Raw genomic sequence first — 27,395 nt, 5'->3', positions numbered from 1 at the left:
GGTATTGCGTGCTGCTCGACTCCATTGCACAACTGTCTGTCTGAGAAAGGGGAGGCTGAAAATGCTGCTGTAAATAAGACTTAGAAAGGAGACAAAAGCCAGGGGAAATGATAAGAATGCAATAAATCAATGAGCAGTCTAGTGAAGACATTGCAGGATCTGTGCCTCTCTTTGCCTCGTAGCAACAGAGAGCCACTTGACAGAGCTAAAAGCCATGATATTGAAAACGGGTTTGTGTACACTAATACAGCAAAAAAGGAATTAGAATTCTTTATGGGAGACGGAAAGTTTGGTTGTTATGACCAAAAGATTATCTGAACACCCTGGGCTTCTGCTTCCTAGAGCAAAACAATGCTCTTCAATGCTATTTGCCCTCAAATAGTATCTTCAAAAAGTCCATCTCCTTTACACCCAGAGGGTCTGTAGCTCCATCCAGCTCGTTGCTAGCCTAATGTTTTGGCTCTGTTTTCACCTGGTGTACTGGAAACCTCTGAGCACACGTATTCCCTGGTAAGTGGAATTTCCTTCTTTCCCTTTCTCCTGCTTGGGAGAGTTTCCCTCTGCTCTCTTTGGCTTGCTCTTGGCCATGTGTCTGGACAGCTCCAGGGAAGGGCTCGTCCTCACTGACAGCAGCACAGAAAGAGGATGGAACACCATCATTTGTTAAGAGGAGAGGCTGCCGTAATGGAGCCTCTGTGCATCCTCAGAGGCAAGTGCCAGGGGTGGCTTTGGGAGGGTGCTGGGGGTGGTGGGTGGGTGAGGAGGGTCCCTTGTGGGTGTGGTGGTCACCTGGGTTGGGTGACTGAGCAGCAAGGGGGACTCAGAGACATGGTGGTGACCTGAAGTATAAGGGGGAATAGGGAGATGTGGCAGGGCTGTAAAATACAGGAGATAACCTGGGAATGTGGCAGGGCCAGGGAGGGGACAGGGGACACAGCACAGCCCTGGGGGACGGGAGGTCACCTGGGAACATGGAGACACACAGGGGCTACAGTTCAGCCCTGAGACACCTGGGACACAGCCCTGAGAAACACGGGGACACAGAGTGGCTGTGCGGCACATCGGGACATGGAGGCACACAGGGGGACATGGAATAGCTGTGAGGCACATGGGGGGACAGGGGACAGTCACCCCACAGGGTGCACGAGGGCATGAGTGCACAACCGTGATGCACAGGGCACGTGGAGGGACTGCGGTGCTCAGAGGACGTGGCGGCACAGCCGCGGTGCTCGGGGCGCCTGAAAGGACTCCGATGCACAGGGGACAAGGGAGCTCAGCCCTGGAGCACTGGGCACATGGTGGCACCGCTGGTAGTTCACAGTTCTGGCAGTCAGGGGACATGGAAGGACTCAGGTGCACAGAGGACAGAGGCGCACAGCCTCGGAGCGTGGGGGACATGAAATGATCTAATACACAAAGGTTACCCGGCTGCCCAGCCCTGGAGCACAGGAGACGTGAACTGACTCTAAATGCACAAGGCATACCCGGGTGCCCAGCCCTGCAGAACAGGTGACATGAAATGACTCTAAACGCACAAGGTACACACGAGTCCCCAGCCGCGGAGCATAGGAGACATTAAATGACTCTAACGCACACACGGGTGCGCAGCCCGGCGCTGGGGGACCTGAACGGGCTCCGGCGCACAGGGCACACGCGGGTGCCCGGCCCCGCCGCTGTCCCGCTGTCCCGCTGTCCCGCTGTCCCGCTGTCCCGCTGTCCCGCTGTCCCGCTGTCCCGCTGTCCCGCTGTCCCGCTGTCCCGCTGTCCCGTTGCCGTAGCGACTCCTCCCGGCGGCCCCGGCCCGGCGCGGCCGCTTTAAGAGCGCGGCGCCCGCGGCCGCCCCCGCCCGCCCGCCGGAAGGGGCCGTGAGCCCGCGCCGCCGCCGCCGCCGCCGCCCGGCCTGCCCCAGGTAAGCGCCGGGGCCGCCCCGCCCTGCCCGCCTCCGTGCCCGGCTCCCGGCCCGGCTCCCGGCCCGGCTCCCCGCGGCACCGAGCGGGGGCGGCGCGGTGGCCGCGGTGGGAGCTCGGGGCCGCCCCCGGGGCGCCGCCGGCGGGGGGCTCCCGGTGTGCCGAGGGGATCTCGGGGCTCGGTGGGTGCCGGGGCGGTGTCCCCGCGGGGTCGGGGAGGGGTTCCTGGGGTGCCCCGGGCCGTGCGCGGCCGCGCTGGGCTCGGGCCCCGCGGAGCCCCCAAAGGTGCGGGAGCGCTGCCCGGGACCGCGCGGGGCTCGGCGCGGGGACGTGCCCGGGAGCCCCGCGAAGCGAAGCCGGTGCCGGGGCTTTGTTCGGCCTCTCCGCCCCGCCCGGGGCTTCCCGCCGGGGTCCCGCTGCCCGCTCCGGCCCTTCCCGCCCGTGCCTTCGGGTCCCGCGGCCGGGCCGGTTCCGCTGCCGGGGCTGAGCGAGGTGGGAGTGACGCTCCGGCGCGGTGCGGTCCGGTTTGTTCCGCTCACGTCCCGGGACCTGGTTTCTTCCTCGCAGCTTTGAGAGTTGGGCTTTCGTGCTGCCTCCCGGCTCATTTGCCTGGGGTTTTTCCCGCTGTGAAAAAAAGCGCTTTCTGTTTTCCTTAAGCGGACCTCTGTGTGAAAACTTTGCTTTTAAACTTTTGTTGTAGCCTTTGTTGGTTTATGCCACTGCTTGTTCCTTGGTGTGTTTCCCCATCCTTTTTTTTTTTTTGTGTTGGATGTGCTGTTCCTTTGGCTGCTCTGCCTTCTAAATACTCTTTTGTGGCGAGGTAAGATGGGGAAAAGATAAAAACATGAGAATCCGGGACTGTTTTGTGTCAACTTTTCTAATTGAAATGTTGTAAGCCAAAGGGAAAAGAAAAGAAAAAGTGATCGAGTGGAGCTCAGGGCATTTTGCTTTGCTGGAAGCAGAGAGAAAAAACTTATGAGGGAATGACTGAGATTTTGTTTCACTTTATTTCTCTTCTTTTGAGGCTGAAAGATAAACAAGCATTTTGAAATGCTTTGGTTTAAAATTCCGAGCTCTTAATTTTCTCTTCAGCTGACTCCATTAAAGAAAAAAAAAATTCTTTAAAAAAAAGTCGAAGCAGTTCTGTAGTTGTGGAGCCAGCAGCAGTGGTGTGTGTGGGCAGAGAGGCCCTGCTGCTCTTCCATCAGCCGTTCCTGCCTTGTCTCTGTGGACTATAAAATTAGAAAGGCTCCGATGTCCATTCAGTCTGATGTCTGGGTAATGTGGGCTGTGCAAATCAAGAGGAGCTCTCTGTGAATTAGCTGCTGGGCTGCTCGTGGCTTGCTCAGCCTGTGGGTTCTGGCCTCTGGTGTATAATTAGGAAAGTAATTGTATTTTAAGAAGCCTTAAATCTATTATCCAGGTGTATGCTTGTCCCCTGGGCAGGTATCAGGTGGTGTGAGCTTTCTTTTGCTGCGAGCAAATGATCTCTATCCTTCTGATGGCTGCAGACTGCAATCTGAAATTTGCAGCATCTTAGAACCACCGAGTTTGAGTTGGAAAGGATCTTTGAAGCTCTTCTAGTCCAACCCTCCTGCAGTGAGTAGGAATGTATTCAACTATCCCAGGTTGCTCCAAGCCCCGTCCAACCTGGCCTTGGACACTTCCAGGGGTGGGGCAGCCACAGCTTCTTTGGCCACCCTGTGCTAGGGCCTCACCACACTTGTTTCAAAAAACTTGCTTCCTCGTATCTAATCTACATCTCCCCTCTTTTAGTTTGGAAGATTCACCCCTTGTCCCACTTAAAACTTTAAGATCTAAGGCTCTCCGTGCTTTTCCTCCCCTGGGAATGGCCCAGCTCATCTCCTCCTCCCCCCAGAGCTGTCTCCTTGCCTTTCCTAGGAGTTTTTGTCTTTCCAGTCCCAGTCAGTGTCCAGGAAGGCTTTTATTTGTTGCATCTTTCCTGAATTTGCATTATGTGCATGCTGAGAAGCCCAGCCGTGGAGAGCACAGGTCTGTGGTGAGGGATGGAGAGCCAAGAACAACTCCAACTGGCTGTAATTGAAGACTGGCAGCTCTGCAGCAAAGGAGGATGTTCAAAGCATGTGGCTTGGGGCAGCTCCTTGGATAACGGCGAGTGGGGAACTGGATCTTCTGGTCTAAAGAAAGTCAGAATGCCCAAATCTCGGGGAGTTCTGTTGGCTGGAGCCCAAAGGTGGGATGGCAGGAGGGCTCTGGATGGCTTTCCTTCAGAGGTGCTGCTTGGTGCTGCCCTTCTGCACAATCTGCCGTGGTTGCTGTTGTTCTGGAGATGCCCTAAAGCGACTTGGCGTAACTGGTGTATCCAAGTCATGGTGCCTTGGAGAACTCTGCTTGTTCCAGGTTTCTTGCCCTGCCTTCCCTTCAAGGTGGCTGTTTCCTGGGAGGCTGGGTGCAGTTGGGGGTCTGTGCCCTGCAGGGACTGGCAGAAGGTTTTTGGGAGACAGGCCCAAGAGGAGAGCAGTGTGCCCACCCAGGTGTCAGGTGCATTGGGAAACCCTTGGCTAGGACAGGGCAGGTGGGGGCATGGGAGAAGCCTGGGTATCCAGGAGGAGGTTGGAATTTGGGAGAGAGGCAGTTCTAACAGGAAGCAGACACTCGCTGTAGCAGTAGACAGCACAGAAGAGCTGCTCCTGCCCAGTGTGGGTGAACCTGGGGCAGTTCCTTGATGAGCTTGTGGGTAAAATTCACTGTTTCATTCCCCAGGATCCTGCCATCCTCCTGGGCTGTTGTATCTGCTGGGGTTTGCCAGACATTGCCTAAACTGCTCTTAAACTGCAGCTGTTTTTGCAGGTTCCCAGTTACTGCACAGTTGTTCTTACTGTGTTTATTTTAGTGGTTATAAACTGATTTTTAAAAAGGACTTGGAACTTGAGCTGGAAAGTCTCCTTTTTCTTTCATGATTTAGTTGAGAAGCTGCACCAGAGGAGCCAGCAGCTGAGCCCTTCGGTATTACCCCCCTCCCTTTATACTTTGAATTTTCTGAGCTGTGGTTTTCCAGGAATTTGGGGGCAGTTGTCCTGTACCTTGATTTTAGTAGTGAACATCAGTTTGGAGGTGGGATGTGGGGGGTGTATGCTCTTTATCTGGTAAAATTAGGAATTTGGCTGGGGAGTAAAAAGTTTGAAGGAGACTGGGTTTTTTTCCTCATAACATTTTGTTTAGCCTGAATGTTTGCAGTCAGAGCTATGTGTTTCTTAAAGACACAGAAAGCATAAAGCTTTTCCAAGGCATTTATTTCAAATTGCTGTGAGCTTCACTGTGTCATTTGGAGCTAGAAGGTGCCACCATTGACCAAAAAGTTGCAGCATGATTGTGATTCTGCATTGTCCAGGGCAAAGTCCCTCACTCTGGTTTGCACAGAGGCTTCAACAACTATGGGCTGAGGTGTTAGGAATCCTTGTGTACAGTAACTTGTAAAGAAGTTACTTTACATATATAAAGTAGCTTTTGTAAGGATACAAATTGAAGGCGAACCCAGGGGATAAATTTTTTCCTCTGCTCTCAGGATAATAAATGTGCGATGCCTGATCTTTATTGCCTTCTGTTTGTTTCAGAAGAGTTACTTCTGCAAGCTGCACTGAAAATAGGTGCTGGAAGTGGAGAATAATCCAGAGCTGTGAAGAGCCAGGGGCTCAGTCCTCCAGATCTCCTTTGTTAGAGACAGGCTGGCTTTCCCCCACTCCCTCCTGTGTTCTGCTCTGAACATTAAACAGTGATTTCTATGCAAGAATTTTAAGCAAAGTCTCTCAGAGCAGCACTTGAATGACCAGCGAGGGGCAGCTGGGGAAGGGTTGCCTGGGAGATGCTGCTGGGAGCAGCTGAGGCAGGGTGTGACAGCATGGAAGGAAGCGAAGAAGGCAGGATGCTGCTCTGATCTTCCCTTCCACCCTGCTGGGTGCAAGAGGGGTGGTCCTGCTCCTGGCAGCTCGGGGGATGCAAATGTGACCGAGTGTGTGAGCACAGGACTCATTCTGCTCACCACAGAGCCCTGGGGAGCCAAACTGGGAATCGAGTGCTGCACTTTGTCCTACACTCTGCAGTGCTGTTTCCTCAGGGTTTGCACTGAGGAGTAAAAAAAGATGTCTCCATCTGGGCATGTTGTAGCCCAGGGAGGATGTAGGGCTCCTGCAGCATCTCCAGAAATTCAGGTACAATTCTGTTACATCACTTGGAGCGATCTTAGGACAAAGCTGGCATTCCAGGGAGTTTATTGCTTGTTCCTTACTCCTCTGCAGAGCTCTCACTGTACTGGTTATTCCTGTATTCTGGAGCATGTCTTGAGTCCCTGTGAGAATTGTGAGGAAATGCTGAAATACACGTCCAGAAATTCAGAGAATATTCTGGTTTACACATAGAGATGATCACTGTTGCATGTTTCATGAACTGCTTTTCTGGATGCTGCTCAGCTTGCAGCTCTGAGTTTGTCCTTGCACTCTTTCAGTGCCTGTTTGAGATGAGCTTTGCTTGAGAATGTGAGTGCTTTGGGGCTATGGGGAATGCAAATAGGATGCTGCAGTTAGGTGTTGGCAAACTGTCTTGTCTGGAGTTGTGTGGGAGCAGGAATGGTTTCTTGGTTGTGTGACCCCAATGGGGAGAAGAACAGCTGAGGCTTAACAAAATGGTTAAAATTATATAGGCCCCAGAATCCTCCAGAGACTTCTCTCCTTTCCTAGAAGCTTCCTTTAACAAGCTGATTTCTCAGGCTGATTGCTTGCAGATGAGATCATGCAGTGTGTTTTGCAGAGAAAGAATCTGAGCTTTGACTGGTGAGCCAGGAAGTTTTAACACACAAGTCACATGCCCGGTGTCCTCATGGCACACACCAAGCCCCAGGGGCTGCCTCAGGGTGAGCTCAGGGCGGCTTTGTGCTCCAGCAGGAGCTTTCTGAGCACACACAATACCCAGGGATGCTCTCCAGTGCTGGGGCTTGCTGCTTGGACAGCCACGGGAGATGATGGCAAGGAAGTATTTCATCTTTCCTGAGCTCTGTTTCTCTCTTTAGTGTGTGTGGGGTTGGGATAAGCCCAAGTGAGGGAAGGCTCTCATCTGCCTTAATTCCACAGACGTTTTGCTGCTGGCTTCAGCAAAGGAATTTATGTAGAATTGATGGTGTTTTTTCTGTTAATGCATGAGAACATTCTGAACAGGGAAGACTTGATGGTAATGTTCTGCTGCAGAGGATCCCAGCAATCTCTGGTCTCGCTCTCAGAATGGATGCTGGGTTCCATTTCTCTCGGTGGCAATTGGGTTGCTCTTCCAAAATAATCACAGCCATCGTTTGAGAGTGTTGAAAATTAAGCAAAGCTGTTCTGAGGTGATGTTGGGTGGTGTTCCCAGCATAGGGAGCTTTTGTTGCCAGTAGCTTTAAAGTACAACCTGTTCTCACAGGCAAGGTAGGAAGGCATCCTTCTGATGCCAGAGCCTCTCTGTGCCTAAAATCACTTCTTGCCAATCACGAAGGCATTAATTATGCAAAAATGGATTGGGGGTGGGTGGAGCTTTTATTGGCTGCTGAAATAGGAGCCAAAGAGCCAGTTGATCCCAGTCTCTCTTAAAAAAAATTAACAACGGAGTCAGACTGGGAGGGGAAAGTTTTGAATCCCAAACTTTAAATCTATCAGCATTTTATGCAACTTGAAGATGGGAATGCATAAGGCAAGATGTGTTAAAACCTCTTACTACTCCATAGCCATGTTCTGCCTGTCATCTCCTCTCAGTCACTCCTGTGAGCTGTCTCTCTGAAACAAATCACTGAAAGTAGAGTTTACAGATCAGCACAGGCTTGATGGTATTTTTTTCCCCTGACACTTAAGCATGTTTGTTCCATGGGAGTTTATCAGAAGCCTCTTCCAACATTTAATTTCACACAGATGGGAAAGTCAAGCACGTTAAAGTGGAAAACTCCTGTATGTAGGTTATCAAACTTCATTTGGCTTCCTTGAGAGTGTGTACTAATGCAAGTACTACATACACTAAATATCTGCTTTTTATATTATATAATTTTATTCTATAGTTTAAATAGTTGTGAGCACAAGTTGCTTTGGTTCCATGCCCTTACTGGCTAATAATTCCTTCTTTTGATGGCAAGGACTGGTAGAACACTAGCTGCTCTGATGGATGGCAATGAGGTTGTATATTTTTTGTAGCAGCTCAAGCATTTCATCCTTCACTCTGCTCCTGGAGGGGACCCTGCTGAGTGTGTCCACCTGGAGCCTGGCTGATGGTCATCCCAGGCCTGGCAGGGTCCATGTGGGAGGTGATGATCTGTACTCTGAAATGTGCTGCCTAAACCTTGTTTTGTCCATGACGCTTCAAGTGTGGAGCTGTTAGAACCTCAGCCCACTCAGAGCTAATGCCTGCAGAATGCATGACCAAGGAATTAAACTGGGTGGAGTCATTCCAAAATTTGGACTTGGGGCCTGTCTCCTCCTAATGCAGCAGCTTTGGGTGTTTGCTTGGAAGTGCTCCCAGCGTGGATGATGCTCTCCTGACCTGATCTGACTTTTCTTTCTCGGTGTTTGGGTGCTGTGCCCAAATCTGTCTGCAGAGCTCTGCAGTGCAGAACTGCGATGCGTAATGAACCTGAAACAAGTCAGCTCCTGTCAGGAGATGATGGCACAGAGATGGTCGGCTCCTGGGTGCCCTGGGAGAGGGAGGAGGGACAGACAAACAGAGTAAACAGTTGTGTTTCTTCCCCGGACTGTCCTGTGTCCTGAGGCTGCCAGCTGCAGTGCGGAGGCCAGAGGAATAGGGCGGGGTATTTTCTTCCAACCAGATGAAGCTGTGCTGTGAAAATGAGGAGTTAGTTCAGTTTCTCTGGGAATAGTATTTAAGGTGTTAAAACGTCCCACCCATCAGTAACAAAGAGCTGCTCAAGAACAAGCAAATACAGAGATGGAGCCTGAAGAGCACACTGCCTTTGCAGCTCTTCTTTTTCCTTGAAGAATGAGGGTTTGGGCATGTTTTTGTTGCATTTATCATTTGGTCGTGGTGTCCATCATTTGTGTTACCCTCCCAGGGAGAGCTGAACTAGCCAACTGTTGGGTTTTGTTGTCCATCTTGATTACTGTTTTGTTATTTCACTTGTGCTTGTTTGTTTCTGCCTGTCAAAAGGTAAAAAAAAATAAAAAAGAAAAATAAATACTGTAGCAGAAATAGCTGGAGTATCAGAACTCTCCAATAGGAAGATGTCAGCCTATGATGAGTGCTTTTCACTGAGCTCTGCCTGTTTCTGCTGCTCCTGACAAGCTGTCATCTCTTCATGCTGGGTAATGTGATTTTCCAGGAATGTTTCTCTTTCATTTCTGCGTTTGTAGTGTGGAGCTGAGCTGGGGGTGCTGGGAATGTGCCTGCAGTGCCCTGTGGTTGTCTGGGCTGAGGTGCTGCTCCTGTGCTGCTGAAGGGAGCAAATCAGAGCAGCAGAGCTGCCATACAGAACTCCCTTTTCCCTGAATGAGGGTCCCAATGCTGTGAATTCATCCTGGGGACTTCTTGTTTTTAAGTGTTTTGCCTTCCTCTGGATTGTGATGGACATTATTCTAATAACTTTACAAAGTGTCCTTCCTCTTTCCATGGTTTTGATGCCTCCCATCTGCAAACTTGGCTAGCAGCAGTCTTGTATTTCTTTTACATTTTGGGGCAACCTGGACAGGGCTTTACTCTGAGAAAATGAGCTTTGCTGGCCAGTGGCATGTGTGGATACCAGGGGTGGACATGTGGAAGGAGCAGCACCGATTGCAGTTCCTCTGGTGACCAGAAACATTCTTTCATCTCAGTGCCAGCAGCTGCTTCCCCATCACCCTACAGGCAGCACCTCGTGTAGACACTCTGCCTTCTTCCCAAGGACTGAGCCCACCAGTGATTAGTGTGGTTCAGTCTCTGCTACAGCATTTTTTTGGCCTTCTCCCAGCAGTGGAACGCCACCAAATAGCAGCAGTACTGTTGAGATCTCCCTAGAGTAAAGACTTAAAGTGGGAAATGAATTTTCTAGTTGGTTCTAATGTCAATGTCTTGAGACCTATAGGTTGTCTGGCTTTTAACCTGTATTCTTGGATTATTGCAGGCTATTGTATTTGAATGCATTGCTGAAGTTAAATTACCAAAAAGGAATCTCTTGTGACGGGTGTTAATTTGAGCAAGGGCAGTGTGACGCAGTGTGCTGACCCTGTTTGAGACCCATGCAATATGTCAAGGCTCAGATCCTGGCACTCCAGTACTCCTGCCAGTACAGAATTAGCCCTCATTGTGAGTGCTGAGGTCTCTGCTAACCAAGCTTTTATTATTATCTAGAAGGATCTCTCCAGACGAACTCGATGCAAACATTTCTTGTTGGCAGTAATTACTCTGCCTCTTCTCATTTGCTGCCACACCAGTGATGGAAGCACTGGTTGAAAGGATATCTGGAGGTCTCTGGCCTCACCTCCTGCTTGAAGTGGGACTGTCTCCAGCATGTGAGTGATCAGCTCAGCCATGGCTTTGTCTGGCCAAGTCTTGAACCTGTCGGGGATGGAGCAGGGTATCACACCAGATCAGCTTTTGTTTGCTTTTGCTTGGAAGTTATACCTAGTGAGACACCTTGGAAAGTGGGTTAGGCATTTAGGCTGGAATGACCTCATCCTGCAGGTTTGAAAACATTCAAGTGAGCTGTGGGAAATGTCCCAGTAGGGTTAATGTAATGTGTAATGGATCCAAATCCTTCTGTCTTTTCCGTGCTAACATGGGAAACATGAGCAGACCCTCGTGCTGTTTCTGCAGGGAAAGGCAGGGATCCTGTTAGGTGGTTTTCCTGTGTTTGCATGGGGAATTGCAGGTGGAACAGTGCCTGTAAGACATGAACTATTGCTGCAATGAGCTCATGGGTGTTTTCCCACTGGAGTTCTGTTTGTCAGGAGGCACAGCATGAGCACCCCTGAGCATCCTTTGCCCCAAGGCTGAGTGTGGGATTGATGCTGCCCAGGCTGAGGCCACACATGCACAAGGCTCAAGTCGCCTTTTATCCACCCTCCTCAGCCCCTTGCCATGAGAGGGAGAGGGTTTTCCCCAGAGTCTGCTGCATTTATTTCAGACAATCTCCCGTGGGATGAGTGTGTGCACGTCTGAGTTACCCATCATGGTCCTGTGTGTTAAAGGGAGCAGAGCAGCAATCTACATCTGAGGAGAAGACTTGCCTTCTGACATGCCACGAGCTTCTGGACACAGTGGGTGTCCAGGGATGGCACGTAGTCAGGCCAGACCAGAGGATTGCTGCTGTGGCTGGGCTGGGCTGGATTTCTTCAGACAGAACTGTGGATTGCAACACCCCTCGTGCTTGTTTCGGCCAGGAAGCCTTGCTTGGAAGGGAAATGGCTGAGAATGGAAAGAGCTGCTGAGGAGGTGGAAGCTTCCCTAGCCAAGGCCTCTTTGCTAGACTCAGCTCTGGATCCATGCACTGTGCATCCCCTCGTGCAACAGGAATTGTGTGAATGCTTCATGGGCCCTGAAAAGGAGAGGTCCTGTGGTCTGGTCCCGATCTTGGCACTGCCATCTGCTCTGGAGATTCGTGTTGTGTTCCTGTTTGAATGCAAACCAGTCCTTGTGTAGGATGAATCTGTTGTTGTGGAGTGAGCAGCAGTGTCCTTGGGTGGGTTACAAATTCTCACTTGCAGAGGGCCCCTTTGGTATCTTGCACATCTGAACCCCTCCTGCCTTTTGTTTCCATGCCAGAAAGGGCAGCCAAAAGGGCTGGGAGCAGGGGCTTCTGCATGCTCTGGTTATTTGAAGATGAGGGTCCTTGCTGAGGAATCACAGAAATGTGGGGATCACTGTTGTCAGCTGCTCTCCATGTGCTCACTCCAGTCCAAAGTGCAGAGGTCAGGTTTGGGGTTATATGGCCAGAGGGTCCTGGAGCAGCAGCTGTAAAGGGCTTCAGGGGGGTCAGGGACAGCCTGACGTTGGCTGACAGCTCTTTTGTTACCACCAGTTTTTCCATGCACCATTTATTTTTGCAGAGGTCTGTCTTTGTGTGCTGCAGGGGGAGGAGCTGTAGTGGCATTGCTGCCACAAACTGAGCTCTGCCCATTTCATGGCTCAGTTGGGTTGGTGTTCCTTGCTGGGAAAATCACATGGCTGGTGCAGAATCTCTCCCTTCCCTCGTGCTGTTCCTCCTTAATAAAGCTTGCAGCCAGTGCTTATGGTTTGCTATGGTTTTTCTGTTGTTGTTGGTGAAGGATGCTGATCAGCTTTTCTCTGAACTGGATATGGAATTGCTACTCAGACATTGTTCTCCTCAGATCCCCACAGCTTGTAGTTTTGAGATGTAATATGCCAACATAGATTTATCTGGGAAGCTTCTGGGAGAGAGGAAGAGATGTGGAGGAGTATCACTGTAAGAGAGACAGCAGGACTTTGTCCCAGGACCTGTGTAGCTCTGCTTTTCAGAGCACCTTACACCATCTCCTTGCTCCAAACTCCTGACAGGGATGATGGGCAGAAAGAGCTGCCTGCTGCTGTGGTGGGGAGGAACATGTGAAGGATGATGCTCAGAATGTTAGATACTACTGAGTGCTTTAAGAGGAAAGGCCAGCTTTGGAAGAGGCCATGTGCCTGCTGGATATACCAACTGCTTCTAGACATTAGGGGTCAAAACCTCAGAGCAGAGGTTTTCTGGCTTGTGGGAGTTGAGCCTTTCCTTGATGTGGCAGTGATCCTCATCTGCAGCCAGAGGGTTTTTGGCTCAGTAGACAGACAAAAGAGAGCCTGGAGATGTCTTGCTTGGGCTGGTCCTGGTGTCCAGGGACAGGGAGGGATGTCTGTTTGCAGATAATGGTTTTCTCTGCCCCTTTCTCGTGCTTGCGTCAGCGGCGATGGCCAGGGAGAGTGTTTACAAGTGTCTCCTTGCTGAGCACTGCTCTGTGCCAGCAGCTCAGCCCTCGTGGATGATGTGTTCTCTGGGCCTTTGTCATTGCAGCAACTGAGGCTGAGCTGAGCTCACTGCCCTGCTTCTGACCTGGGCTTACCCTTCCTCACCCTCACCTTTGAGGCAGCCCATGGTGGGGACCTTGTTGTTTAAACAGAGAGCAGATGGGAGGCTGCTCCTGTTTGGGGCTTTCCTGGTAACAGTAAAGCCCTGAGAAAGATTTTTGGAGCTGGGAAAGAAGAGTCGTTGTTCTTCTGTTGCCACCTCCCCAGCCATTCTGACTCCTGGGAGAGGGAGCTGTGGTGGCAAGAGGGTGCTGGGACCTCTGCTCCCATGTCCCAGCAGGACAGGGCTGAGCCTGTGTGCCCAGGAGCAGGGAGCTTGGCACAGCTGCAGAGCTGCACCAGCTGAGGACATGAGGATGTATCTGTCCCATGGCTGGGCCAGAGGTTGTCCTGGTGATTTGAGAAGTGACTGAGAGGCAAAGTTCTGCTGTGGTTCTTGCCCTCTTGAAGACTCTGACCATCTCCCTTCAGAGCAGGAAAAGCTTCCTTGGCACGGGCTGGGGGGAGTCTGGTGGAAGGGCAGTGCTTCCCTTACTTGCAGCCCTTGTTTTGCACCCCTTGGGAAGGGTGTGTCCCACATCAGGTGTCTGTAATGTCACCACGTGCTCTGTCTTGTCAGCTCTGAGCCTTCTGTTACCCCGCAGAGCAGCTCTAGTCTGCACCTGGTATGTGGAGATGGTTTGTCAGTATTTCTTGGAAGATGTCACATCTCAAACTTGCCCTCCTTATCATGTCAAACTGCCCCACTTCCCTCTTCTCCCAGGTTTATGGCTGGAAGTGCATTTCTTTGCAGTGGAAGGATGATTCCAGCAGAGCTGGGCTGAGCAGATGTTTCATGGGGCAGTGGGAGTGAGCACACTCACACTGGGTAAAGACAGGGCAGGGCTGCAGGGTGTAAACAGAGCATTTTTACAGCAGGCTTCTGCCTTCCATCAAAACTTCCTGGAAAGGTGAAGGCAGGAGCTGGCTTTCACCACCTCTCACTGAAAGAATAAAGAGCTTTAGCATTGTGCAGGTCAAGTCTCTGTAGCAGGGCTGTCCTGTGTTCCTCAGCTGTGTCTGTGTTTGGCCCAGGGCCACTGAGGTGATGTCCTGGTCCTGTGTGACAGGAGATGTTGGTGCTCCAGGACTTCTGGAGCCCCATGGGATAAGGCAGGTGGGGCCCTGACACGGCTGGGCTGGGTGGGAGGCAGTGAGTGCAAGGCCCATGGAGCAGAGCCCCTGGAGAGGGACAGGAGGTTTTATGGACCTGTTGTGCTGCTGCTGCAGGAGAGACCTGGCAGAAGAAGCTCTTGGCTGCTGCTTCATGATGTTCCTTATTCTTGCTTGGACGTGTGTTCCCATATCACTGTTGGTGGCTGGGGAAGCTGTCTGGTGCAGGTCTCCTGATGTCTCCACAGTGGGATTTTGTTGCTCTTCTCTGCAGGAGCCTGGTGCTGGGTACAGAGGAGGGATCTCCTCAGTCTGTCTTGAGCTGTTTGTGTAGTTGCCTTCACCCCAGTGTTAACATAACCACAGGTTACTCATTGATTTCTCGCAGTGCAACCTGACTGGGGGTGGCTTGGGGTCAGCAAAAGGAACTTCCCCATCCCAATGTGATCAGCTCACCAGTTCATCACCCACAAATTCCTAATTCCTGCTTTGCTGCTCAGCATCGCGGGTTATTTTTAAGCACTGGGAGAAAAAAAAAATTGGAAACCCTTTCAAGTCGTTATTTTGTGTTTTGTGAGTTCACCTCTTATCTCTTGGAAGGCCTTTGGAATACTTCTGGGATTCACATTATCGTATAGATGCCTTAAACCCAACGAATTTGGCCTGCATTGGGATAAACAAGCTTTTGTGTCTAAATTTGTATGTGGAATTCAGTGTGTGCTAATGGGTCTTCATCTGCTAATTGGATGGATCTTTTCCAAGGCCAAACAGAATCTGTTGGAGAAACAATCACGGTGCCAGCTCTGGCCTGAGCTGGGTCCTGTTCCTTTCTGCTCCCTCGTTAGGAACCTGCTTGAGCTGAGGAAAGCTGTCCTGTGCACAACCAAAACAGGGCCTGTTGATGTTATTCCTGGTCCTTTGAGAAGATGACTTAGTGGTCACATGTGCTGCCATGAGGTCATTAGGAAGTCTCTCAGATACCCAATTTGAGAAGCAATGATGCTATTGCAGAAGTATGCTCCCTCTGCGATGTGAGATGCAAAACTCTCCCGAGTACTTGAGTTTGCAATAGCTCTGAGTGGGATCTGTTATTGTGCATATTTGGGCTTATTCCAGTTTAAAAAAAAAAAGGCTGTTTTCTGCTTTGCTTCATCCCTCGATTGATTAGTGGATGTGTACTGTGGGATCAAGTTACATCTCAGAGGGCATCCAGCAGAGAGCCTTTTTCTGTGCTGAGCTGCTCAAGTGAGTCTGTCTGCAAGGTCAGCAGTTTTCCAGCAGTGTTTTGTGCCTCAGCAGCAGTGCCCTTCCCCAGGGAAAGGAGCTCCTCAGATCTGTTTGTGAGTTGAGCCACTGCTCTTCCCAACACCACAGGGAAATCGGGAGCTTTTTGTAGACCCTTGATGTTGTTTGTGTGATATGCATCTGCTTTGGTGCTTTTATTGATGCCATTCCTGGACTCACTTTTCCTGGATGTCCAGCGTTTCCTGCTGCCACAATGTGCTCTGTGTCTTGCAAAGGGAATTGTTTGATCCCAGTTTACCCCAGGGGCCTGTATCCAGATTGGTTCCCATGTACCATTATGTTCTCAGGGCAGGCATCCTTGTTTTGGGAGGAGAGTGCCTTGGAAGAGCATTATCAGAATGATAACACTTCTGGAGCAGGCAGAAAGGGATTTGATGTCTTCCCACATCCACCCTGGTCATGTCCCAGCCATCTACGAGCCTTAGGGACTATTCCATCCCTCTGAATAACTCACTGGTGCATGGAAATATTACCATGGGACAAAAGAGAAAATAATTTTCTGTGCTCAGACCAGAGGTGGATTGTGTAGCTGGGATGGGGCAGGGAGGAAAATGGGACCAAGGTGGCATCTGACTGCATCTTGCAGCTCACAGCTGTATTTTCCAGTTGGGACTTAGTATGGGCACAGTGTGCTTCATGTCTGCTTCCTTTTTTCCTTTGGGATACCCCAAATACCTGCTGCTTCTGTTGAGGCTTTGCTGGGATTCCTGCTGGAAGCTGGTGCAGCCTGTGAGGTTCTGCAGGCTGAACGGCTTCTGTCCCCTCTCTCCACCCTCCTGCTGTGGAGTCCCTGTGAGTCCTATACAATACTGATATCACTTCCCAGCCCTGCCCTGCTGGCCCTGGGAGGAGTCCTACCCCTGCCAGGTGTGTGGGTGAGACATTGCAGCCCTTCCCTTGCTGAGCAGCTCCCTGGCAGGAGGCAGGCTGCCACCTGCATTTCCCAGCAGGTAGGGTCAGCACATTCCTCCTGCTCTCTGGTCTCCCTGTGCTGCCATGGTTCCTGCTGGGGTGGTATCCCAGTGCCCTCAGAGGTTCCTCTCAAGCCCCTTCTCATCCACATGAGCGTGGCCCCATCCTGCTGTGCCCTCCAGGGCTCTCCAGCAGAGCCCACATGGGTGCTGGGGGTGGAAGGGCTGTGCAGGGCTGTTGCAGCCCAAGAGCAGTTTTGTAGCCCCTGAGGTGTGTTTGGGTGGTCTCACAGTGTCACAACCTGCTGGCCCTGTGACCAGCTCAGTGTGTCCTGCTGCAGTCCTGCTTGTCCTGTCACCACAGAGCCACCTGCTCATGACATCCCCATTGTCACCCTTGGTAATCATCTCCCCTGAAACGCCACAGCCTGGCTTCAGCTCTTTATTTCTTCCCCTCAGTTTGTGTTTTGAGAGAAAAGGCTGGCACACTGGATGGGGTGTGCTGTTCTCAGGCAGCTGCACTGGTGACCTCCCTCCTGGTGTTCAGCAGTGGGGTGAATGAACACACAGAGAGCCCTGGTGTCACAGCTGGGCTCTCCCTCTTCCAGGAAAGACTTTGGAAGCAGAAGTCCGAATGTCTGAGAAGTGCCCGGGGCAATAATAATTCTGTTGGTCGGACTGGCTAATAACTGCCTAGTTGTGTTGTTTTTTACCTTTCCTCGTGGATGGCACAGGCTGGGGCAGGATGAAGGTGAGGGCTGGTGATGTTCAAGCAGAAGGTGCGGGCTGGCCGAGCGGTGCCTGGCCTGCCCCTGGGACTACACGGGCCCTGCTTCCTGAGCAGGAGAGCTGCTTTATGTTGTGGTTTCACTAAATGAATTCAAAGCTTGGCCTTCCTCCAGGCAAAGTCTGGGCCAGGTGCCAGCGGAGCAGCCCCCAGGGAGAGCACTGGAGCAAGGAGGGGCCAACAGCAGGGAAGAGCAGAGGAATCCAAGAAGGCAGATTTGCCTAGAAAACAGCTCTGTTTCCATCTGCTGGGTCAGGAGTTGCTATAGGAACCGGGATGATAGAGGCAGGGCCATCTCCTGGGCCTGTCTGTGTGTGCTGGGAGGAGTTACTCAAGTTTGAACATATCATGTGTGTGCTGGTGGAAAGTTGCAAGGAATGTCGAAACTACAGCCTGGCTCAACCTGTGGAGCTCCAGAGAGACATAGCAGTTGTTCCCTGTGCTCAGCAGGTCCTGGCAGAGGCAGGTAGGGTCCTTCCAGCTTAACCTGGCTCTCAGCTCGGTGTCAGCTCTGTCCCTTCTCTCCCCTCCTGTCTCTGTCCTTGGATGGAGCCTTTGGAGCCTTGCTGGGAGAGGTGGAGGTGGCAGTGCTGGGAGGTGAAGGCTTTTCTGCCTGGGCTGGTGAGGACAGGGGGGCTCTTTGCACCCCCGTTTTCCCTCCTACAGCTCTGGGAGGGTTCCCAAATCGTGGGTATTCCCCCAGGGATGTGTGCCTGGGCACCCCTGGGATGGGCAGGGTGTTGTGTGGGCACTAACGTGGTGCTGGCTGGGGGGTTCTGGGCAGAAGTGGTTTTGGGGGCTCTCGGGGGAGCACGTGCAGTGTTTGAGCTCTGAGCTGCTGCTGAGATGTGCCAGGGCTCAGGCTGGGCCAGATGTGCCAAAAAGTGGAGCTGGCAGCCAGTTCTTGTGGACAGTGGGGAAATGTGTTCTTGTCCCCTGAGCCCCAGCAGCTCCTGCCCCACACGGGCTCTGTGGGTGAGCATTCACCTCTTCTCCCCAGGAGAGGCAGACCCTGTCCCCTCCTGAAGCACCTACTGCAACTTTGGTCACTGTTTAACTTTCTCAGGCTCCCGTTTGCCCTGAAACATGGGAGTATGAATATGCAGGAAGGTGCTCCTGAGAATCCTCATTGTTAGGGTGAATCATGGGGCTCTCCGGTAGCAGCCCCTCCAGATAAAATCTTATTTATTTCCTTAGTAAACCCATTTTTTCAGGTGCTGATTTCCACCAAGAGCGTTCCAGAGTCGCTCACTGCTCCACAGGTATTTCTTTAATAGGTTTGACTGAAATTTCATCTGCTCTTTTTGTGTCACAGAGGATAATCTCATAAAGAAAAAAAAAAAAGGCGGGTAGTGTTGTTTCTCTTTTTGAGAAGCTGCACAATAAGCTGCTGAAAACTGAAATGTGATCTCTATCCATGGAGGCAGAGCCTGCCAAACTGGCTGGGATCACAGCCCACCTACTCAGGCACCCATCTTATCAGAGGCACAGGAAAGCCCCAGAGCCTGAGTGCAGCCAGCTGTGGAATAACCTGCCCGAGCAGGAGATAACTTTCTGGTCACATTAGTTACTGGTTTGCTTATGGCTGGCTAGAGGAAAATTTATCTCCAGTGTGCTCTCGTTCACTCTGTTAATGGAATCGCAGATGTTCTTATTATGGAGATCTACTTCCAATATTTTATTGAATTACTCCCACATTGCTCTGTGGCGATGTGTCCCAGAGGCTCAATGCACATGGTATGCTGTGGAATTTCATTTCCTCAGTTTTAATTTGTTGTTCTTTAATTTCAGTTCCTTTTCAATATGGAAAAGAGGTAAATGGAGTCTTTTTTTTTTTGGTTTAGGCATCATTGTTTTACATGTTTCTTTTTTCCCTTCTCATCTCTCCTGTTTCTCTTGCCTTTGCCCCTAACAATACTGTGATTTTCCTACTACTACCTGCCTTATACGTAATTGCTAAATCTTATTACGTCTCTGTGGGCTTCTGTTTTTTGTTGTCTCAAGAAAATTTAATCAGAATTGGTCATTCTGCCTTGCCCAAGCTGTGAAATACTGCTTGAGCTTTTTTCCCTGTGTTCTTGGCTTTGCCTTTGTTTATAAGCAGAACGTTTGCTTTGATTGCTTGAAATACATTGTGGTAAGCAAAGATCTTCTCTGAGCTGTCTCTAGTCATTGTAGGTATTTTGCTGGAATGTTTAATTAATGGCAGCTTCATCTCTGTACATGGGAAGTTGAATTTTATCTTGCAGAGCTGTACTAGTAAATAGCAAACCCAGTGGAACATGGCTGGACCTGCCTGGAAATCCTCGCTGGGCTCTCCAGGCTTGGTGCTGTTCTTCAGGTGATGTGTGAGTGTTGCCACTCACTGCTCCCATCTCTGCCAGGCACTTCATAAATTAAACTTTTAAACCACATTGGGTCATAAACAAAGTTTGCTCAAGCCAAATGCAGCAGCTGTGTGTACCCAGAGTTGGCTGCCTTGGCTGGAGGTTGTGCTCAGGCTCTGGAGAAATGGTACCCACTGAGGTCACAGCCTGTGTTGTCCCCTCTGGCTCCTGGGGTGCTGTGGGAGGGCTGGAGCACTTCCCACCCCCTGCATTTTGGTGTTTGGAGTTATTGCAATCCGTGGAATGCAGTGAAGGATGATAAGTTATGCTTCTTTCTGATATTGGAAAAGATTCTTCAAGTCTGGTACCTTCCTGTGGCCGTAGGCCATGGCTCTCCATTTTTATTAACATTTTTTGATCCTACTGGCACAGAGCCCATAGTGCTCCTCAACAAAGGGCAAGGGCTCTTTGCCAGCTACAGGTGCTCTGAGTTTTATTTTTACAAATATGAAGAGAAATTTTAAAACTCGTAAAATGTAGCTTTTGATAATATCAACATTTGTCATGGTTTGAGGGACACTAGATGGGCAGCTCAATTAGTAGATGTTCTAAAATCCTGTTTCTGGTTTGATTTTCACTGAACTGTCTCTTGGAGTTTGGCTTCCACCCTTGCAAAAATCAGCAGTTCTCAGGTACTATGTGCAGCTCTATGCAAAGGTTTGCTTCTCTTCTGGTTTTGCAAAGAGCTTGCCCCAGTAATCGTGTTTTAGCTTTTAAATAGGCTCAACTATGAGCAATTTGCAAAACAAAGGTTGTAGATAAGGCCCTGTTACTGTAAAGTCGGTATTTTTGAAGGTAGGCAGTTGATAAGAAAAGCTAAAGATAACTGAAAAAGCACAGTAAATATATCATGGGGCAATGAAAAATATTTTTATATCTGTAAAACAAAATAAATTTCATCAGCGGTGCTTATATTGTTGGGAAAAGTTAAAGCCAACTGATTGCTGATAGCAGTGCAGAGAAGTAAAACATTTCTTTCCCATTTTTGTGGAGAAGCTGGATGATACTCTCAGAATACCTCCTGTTGCATGGGTAACCAGGGAGGGTGTTAAACCCAAGATAACATTTCAAAGTCTTTTGAAACTTGAGCAACACTAGAACCTGTTTGTTTAAAACAAATTGGCAAAACAGCTTTCTGAGTCCTGGCTGCCAATTTGTAATAAATCTGGGAAAACCAAAGGAGTTCCATTATGGGAAAACATAAATGTTGTAGCAGTGTTTTAAAATGGAGAAGGGAGCAGGTAACCAGTGGGCAGTGGAGACCAACCTCTGTCACATTAAAGGAGCATTCTCAGCAATCCCTGTGCTCTGATGGAAAGCAGATCATGTCCAAAAAAAAAACCCCTCAAATTGTGGGTTTAATGAGATTCCAGCACTGGTTGCCAAAAGTAGTTGCACTGACATCATATACCTGGATTCTGAGGGATGCAGCCCTGCTGTCAACCAAAGGCTGCTGCTCCCAGGAGGCAGAAGAGGCTTTGCTTTGGGAGCAGGAGTGTTAGATCCCCTGGGCAGGAACTGATCCCTGGCATGTCCTTCATGCTTTCCTGCACGCCTCAGCACTGCTGGTGGGCTCTAGGCTGAGGAATAGACACCTGAGCAGTTGTGGTAGGCTCTGAGCTGGCAAACACCCACCTGAGCAGTTGTGGTGGGCTCTGAGCCTTTTCCCAGTCCCTGCCCTGTGCCAGGGTGGCAGTCCCAGTCTCCCTGTCTCTGCTCAGCACAATGTTGAACAAGCTGATTTAGAAAGTGCCACCTGATACCCCTCAAAAATAGTTACCATTGGGAATGTGATCCCTGCTCTCTGTAAGCAGAGGGCTGAGGAGTTGTGCTCTGCCACGCTCTAACATCACTATGGGACGAACTCAGTTATTCCCTGGATTCCCTGTGAACATGCCAGTGGGAGTCATGGCAAAATCTGACTAGAGCTGTCTCACTGCCTGGAGGGTGCCTCTGTCTCACTGGGGATCAACTTGGGAGAAAATATTAAGTAAATTAATACTGAATCTTGGCTTCCCTGAGCTGGCTGATGGAGTCAGGGTGGTTTAGCTGGGACCAGAGGAAGCTCTGGAATATTCAAGAGCAGATTATCGAGGAGGTGCATAGCAGGAGGATTGACAGTGATTGTCAGATGAGATAACAGGAGTTTCTGCCTTGTGATAGAGGGATAAAGTTTTCCTTCTTCAGACAACTGAGCAGTGGGAGAGATTATCCAGAGGGCTGAGGGGAGCCTCCATCCTTGGGGGCTTTAAAGACACAGCTGGACAAAGCCCTAAAGCCCTGCTCTGAAATTGGTGCAAACCCTGCTTGGAGTAGGAGGTGGGATTAGATGCTCTCCTGGGGATCTCCTCCAGCCCAAATAATTCTGCGACTCAGCAACCTGATCTCCTTCTGAGTGCGAGTTTGAGCACAGTTAAGTAAAAGGTTATGGTGGAGTCTCCTGAGAGCAGGGAGGGAGGAAGGTGGTTTAGATTGAGTGCTCTTAATACCCCATCTGTCATCTCTGTGGTTAACATGTCGTGGGGATGGTTGCTATGTGAGACTTTGCAGTGGAAGATTGTAGGTCTTGAGAGAAGTATTGCTGACTTTTAGTTGATATATTTTAAGGATTGTTTAAAAAAAATGAAAAAAAGCTGGAGAGAGATGCCAGTGTTTAGGAACAGTGAAAATGTCAGTGTGCTGAGTGCTCTTTGGGCCTGTCAGGGTGGGAAGGAAGCTCTGGAAAGGGACAGTAAAGGACACTGCTGCTTGGGCAGGGATAAGAGAGGTACTTGGAACTGCTGCTTTGTGCACAATCCTGTTTTCCTGCCACTTCTGCCCTACAGAAACAGTGGCACTGGGGACTGGAGTTGCTCCAGCTGAGGGTATTGTGTATTTTGGAGGGTGTGCTGGAGGCTCCTCTGCCCCTGCTGCTGGATGGGGGGTTCCTGGGGAATGGCCATGTCCTGAGCAGGGCCCTGGTACGTCTGGCTGGGTGGTGGGAAGAGCTTCCAGGTTCCTTGGTTGAGATGAACAGAGTTCCCATGCCCTGGGTTAGTGGGGAAGCTTTGGCCTTGGTTTAGCTGAGCTAAAACCCCGCATTGTGGTGCAGTGAATTTGCATTTCCTTATCTTTGGCTTTGTCTTTCTAATTTTGACCTTGTTATTTGGATGGATTAAATTACATTTAATGCATATTCATTTATCCTCCAGTCTGGTTTTGTGACAGAAGTGCTCTGAGCAGTTTCACAAACTGAGGGCACCCCACTCCTGTCAGACTGGCTGACAGGCAGTGGGAGAAGTCTGGAGGATTTATTGGTCTTGTGCAGAAACACCAGCATCTCTCTGAGCTGTAGGTGAGGCACTGCCTCCTGTTTGAGTCCATGGGCTGAAGCTCCTCCCAGTGTTAAATGCTGTGGTGTGGGGGACTGCAATACTGCTTTTCTCCTAAAATCTAGCAGGAGTGAGGTGTCACTTCCTTCACAACCCCATTAAGAAGTTTGGCTACAACATGGAAAACAAGGCTCAAACCCTCCTCAGCACAGACCTACCCCCACCTCTCAAGAAGTCCACCAGGCCTTGATGTTCCCATTCCTCTGCCTCAGACTCAGCTCTGTGCTGTCCCTGTCCCCACCCCAAATGCCACTCCTGAATGTTGTCCTTTTAGTCCCACATCCATGTCTCTTGTGACAGGTCTCCTAATGCCACCTGAAAGATGATGCTGGAGCCTATGCCTGTCTCACTTTCCCTGTTCCTGTTACAGACTTCTCACATGTATCTTGATTAACCCAACCCTTTCACCTAAAATCTGTTTGCTTTTATCTGTCCAGCCTTATTGCTGCTCAGGACATCACTTAGTGGTGTCATTATTTTTGCCCAATGTCCCCCACTGTGTTCCTGACATTGCAGTGGGTTTTCCCTCTTTCTGACCATCTCTGTTGGTGCCTAAATCCCATATCTCCTGTTGTAGCCTTGCACTTCATGCCATGATCTTGCTGGCTCTGCCCAGCTCCCCTGTTCCTCTGACAAAATGAATCTTGGTGAACCACTGTTGGCACTTGGTTTGTCTAGGTGTCATCTATGTGTCATGTAAAGACCTCTCTATTGCTGCCTGGTTGATTGAATTCAGGAAAAGAGACACCACACTGAGTTCACCTGAGGGGAAATTGGTTGCCTTATTTTCATAGGGCTCCTGCAGTCCATCCTTTACCCTCCAGCAGTTCTTTTGGAGTGGGTGGCCATGTTCTCTGCTCAGCAGCCCTGCTCTGTTTTTCAGTCTTGTGCCAGTATTTGAATTGTAAACTAAGCAGAACATTTTAAAAAGTGATCAGAATTCTTTCTGCTAAGCATTTTCATCACCAAATTCTGTTTGGTCCAGGCTGGAGCTGTGTGTCCTCCCGGGGAAGACTGCTGAGGCTGGGGTCTCTCAAATCAACTCTGAGGCAAATAGAAATGCTCTACCATTGTTTTGGAGCCAGAAAAATTAAAATCACACTCCCCAGCCTCTTATTTCTTCAAGCATCAGATATTGCCCTGATTATTAGCTTTGCTTCTTCGCCACTGAATTCCTTTAGGAATGTTAGGAGATGCCATCCAGTCCTCCTGGTTGTTCCTGGACCTCCTCTGAGGATGCTTTGATCCAGGACAGCTCCTCCTGTTACACCCAGAGCTCTGTGTGTGTGATACACTGTGTCTCGCCCATGACCCTGGAGTTTCTTGGTGTGGCTCTGGGCATCTGGAACGGGATTCCTGCAGCAAACCCTCAGGTCCCACTCCGGGGTAATGATCTGCAAAGAAACCAGTTAAAACAAATGCCTGTTTCAGTTGGGATCTAGAGAGGCTTGCAAACATGCCAGACCTCCGTAATGGATCTCTGGAGGGAGAACAGTACCTGGAGGAGCTCCAAGTCCCACCTTCTTCATGCACATCACTGAAGAATAGCTCCCTCCTGTGCTCACTGAGCCTTTGCTGTGCTGGGGACAGTGCTGGGTCATAGCCAGCTGCTTCTCTGTGGAGGCATGGACTGGCTTTTCAGGCATGGTATCTGCTGGGTTTATTGGGGAAAAGTGCCCTCTTTTGCATTTCTTGGTGAGTTTTTCAACAAGTAGGGTTTTTTTCCCCCACTCTCCCAATGATTGTAACAGGATTTTATTCTCCTGCAGCCAGCTGTTAGCAATTAGCAACTTGATCCAGTCGGGCCTGGGAACAGAGTTTAACACTTTCTTGCCTCTCAGAGGATGTTGCTAATCCTGTTTTTGCTGGTTTTGGGCCTGTACTGTAGTTTTGGCACTTGGTGTGTATGTGTGGGCAGGGTGGGAAGATAGGCATGAGTACACCCAAGGATTCTAATGCAGCTGAAAGAAAAGTATTGAGCCATTTACACAGAAAAAGTCCTTAGTGAGATGATTCCCAAGCAGTTTGTACAGAGGGTTGTATTTAGTAGTAATTCCGGTGTGTCCTAGCTCTGGGCAGTGTGCAGTTTGGGAATCCAATCTGCTCCTGGATGAGATTAAGAGTCAGCACCAATCAACATCAGCAGTTCTTCAGACAGTGATTCCTGCAGCTGGAGCTCCTGAGTGGGGCTGAACCTCCTTCAAAATGTTTCGCCCTCTGAAGGTGTGAAAACACTCTTGCTGACCTCGCTGAGAAGAGCAGCTGCTGTGGAGCAGTAAAAGCTGGGAAATGCCATTGTTTGCTCCCTCTGGGTGTCACCTCTCTCAGGACTCGCTGACAGGCACTTTGGTGATCCAGGACTGAGAACCAAATGTGGTGGGAGAAACAAACCCAGCAGAGCCTGAACCAGCTGCTGAGGTTCCTGTGCAGGGCTGAACTGCTGGAAATAGTTCACCACTGCCACACACAAAGGTGAGAATTCATGTTATCAAACTGGGAGTGACAGGACTAGTCCAGACCAGCCTTTTCTTCTGTCAACAATGGAGACACATCCAGAGAGGATTCATCCTGCTTGTCTTGGATACTCTTTAGGCAAGAGCACAATTCAAAGCTGGCTTTTGTAGGCACAGAGCTGCTGACAGGAGAGCTCTAGATCAGCTCTGGAGCTTTCCTTTCCTCTCCTAGAGGCCAGACTGGCCTCTATGGCCACATCTTCCAATTCTGGCTTGCAGTTCCCCAAACCACGCTATTTTTGTGGACCTGCAGAGTTCCATGTGCCCATCAAGCCCTGAGAAGTCCCTGGTCCTCAGAGAGGCACCTACACCTGTCTGCCACCAGTTTGTGCCTTTTCTCCAATGCTGGTTGCTGGCTCCGTCACAGGAGCTGAAATGGTGCTTGGGCATTTCTGTGTGACTTTCTTTGTCCCCACACCTCATTCCTTCTTTCTTCCTGATATTTTACATTCTTATCATCACATTCAGGTGGTTAAATAATGTGGCTGGCTCTGTGGCAGTACAAAAGGTGTCATTCAGAACATGGCCTGATATTTGCATGAAACAACTGGGCACTTATGTTATGGTGCTTGTTCAGATGAGATAATGGTGCTGTTTGTGGTGCATTTATTCACTTGCTGTGACATTGGTGGCTGTGGTCATTTTGAGAGGATAGAGGGCAGAAACAACTACTCTGTTGTCAAAGGAAATTCCCTGTGTGAAGTCTCAAGGTGAGCTGCTCACTGGTGCCTGCAGCCCATCCCAGCTGGGCTGTGAGTGCTGTGCTGATGGCAGAGGATGGATGATCCCCTGCTCTTGGTCCTTCTTTGCTGGGCTTTTGGACCAAATGGGAAACGGAGGCATCTGAACACTTACTGTTGTCTGCTCTCATTTCTTTCTTGTTTCAGCAGTGAACCTTGGGCCCTCAACTTAACCACAATCCCTATTTCAGTGCTTTCCAGCCATCTTTATTCCTGGACAAGTTAGAGAGAAATCCCTGTGTGTTTTGGTGGAGCCAGCCTGAGTCTTGAAGCTCACCCGGTTTGCCAGGCTCAGGAGGGAGGATGAGGGTGTGCAGTCTGTGGGTGATGTCATTGGCCATTTGAGGGCTCCTTGTTGAGAGCTGTTAAACATGCAGCTCAGAAATCACCTGGGACATGTCTCCAAGCTGCTGTTCTCACTCCAGGGCCTCCTCCACAAGCTGCAGCTCTGGTCAGTGGCTGGTCCAGCTTTGGCACCCACAAGAAGGATTTATCCTGGACTTCACCCTTATGGTGCAGCTGATCTGGGTCATGGTCAGGGCACAACCAGACAGGTCTCTGCTGAGTTCCATCCCCTCCTCCAGGAAGGTGGTTCAAGTTAAAGCCTTGGTATTGACAACAGGTCCCTTTCTCAGGTCCTGTGGCAGGACTGTGGCAGGTCCAGCTTTGGCAGCTCTGAGGACACCTCAGCAAATCACCTGCATGAATGAACACCCACCAAGTCTGTCTTCAAACTCTGCCCCAAAACTTCTTCACAATGTCTCCCTCCAGTTGGCTATACCAAGTCTCTTTGTCGGAGTCTCTTCTCTGCAGTCTGCCCTGGGATGGTGGGAATCGATGTGTTTTCAGCAGCCATCACCTCCTTCCATTCCAGGGGGGAAGGATGACCTTGGATGCACAAACAGCTGCAGAGTGCTTGGTCAAAACCTCTTCTGTGGTCGCCAGATCCTCCTGCTGAGATCTGGGCTTGTGCTTTGCAGGCTCACCACAGGGGATGCCACGGGATCACAGCCCCTTCCCAGCCCTGGCCAAGATGCTCGTGTAGGGAGCCAGGAGGTGGCTGAAGCAGGAGGGACCTGGTGATTTTAAGGGGTTTTTTGGTTGCCTGGCTGGGCACAGCAAGGCACAGGCACCCAGCATTAGCTCCCCCTCCTGCCTGCGTGTTTGGCTCCCTTCCCAAGAAGGCCCTTAGTTGTTTTTCAGGCTCAGAGCCATCTTTTCTGATGGAATCCAGCAGGGACAATGGCCAGTAGCATATCCTTAGGAAAGAGAATAAAAACAGGGCAAGCTCCAGTGATTCTAACCCCGATTTAGCTTCTGG

The 27,395-nt window shown here is 50.2% G+C and overlaps 1 protein-coding gene across 1 annotated transcript in view; it reads left to right on the top strand.

Moving 5' to 3' along the window:
- The first annotated feature begins 1,878 nt into the window (after window positions 1-1,878).
- LOC136369605 (discoidin domain-containing receptor 2-like) overlaps window positions 1,879-27,395 on the top strand; it is a 58,313-nt gene continuing 32,796 nt past the window's right edge. The window contains exon 1 of the mRNA XM_066332524.1: window positions 1,879-1,909. The gene's annotated coding sequence lies outside the window, so the exon portion shown is untranslated. The remainder of the gene's footprint in view (window positions 1,910-27,395) is intronic.

This window comes from Sylvia atricapilla, chromosome 19, assembly GCF_009819655.1.
Source record: "Sylvia atricapilla isolate bSylAtr1 chromosome 19, bSylAtr1.pri, whole genome shotgun sequence".
NCBI lineage: Eukaryota > Metazoa > Chordata > Aves > Passeriformes > Sylviidae > Sylvia > Sylvia atricapilla.
The sequence above is the reverse complement of the archived record's forward strand: the minus strand, read 5'-3'. Positions and strand labels throughout refer to the sequence as shown.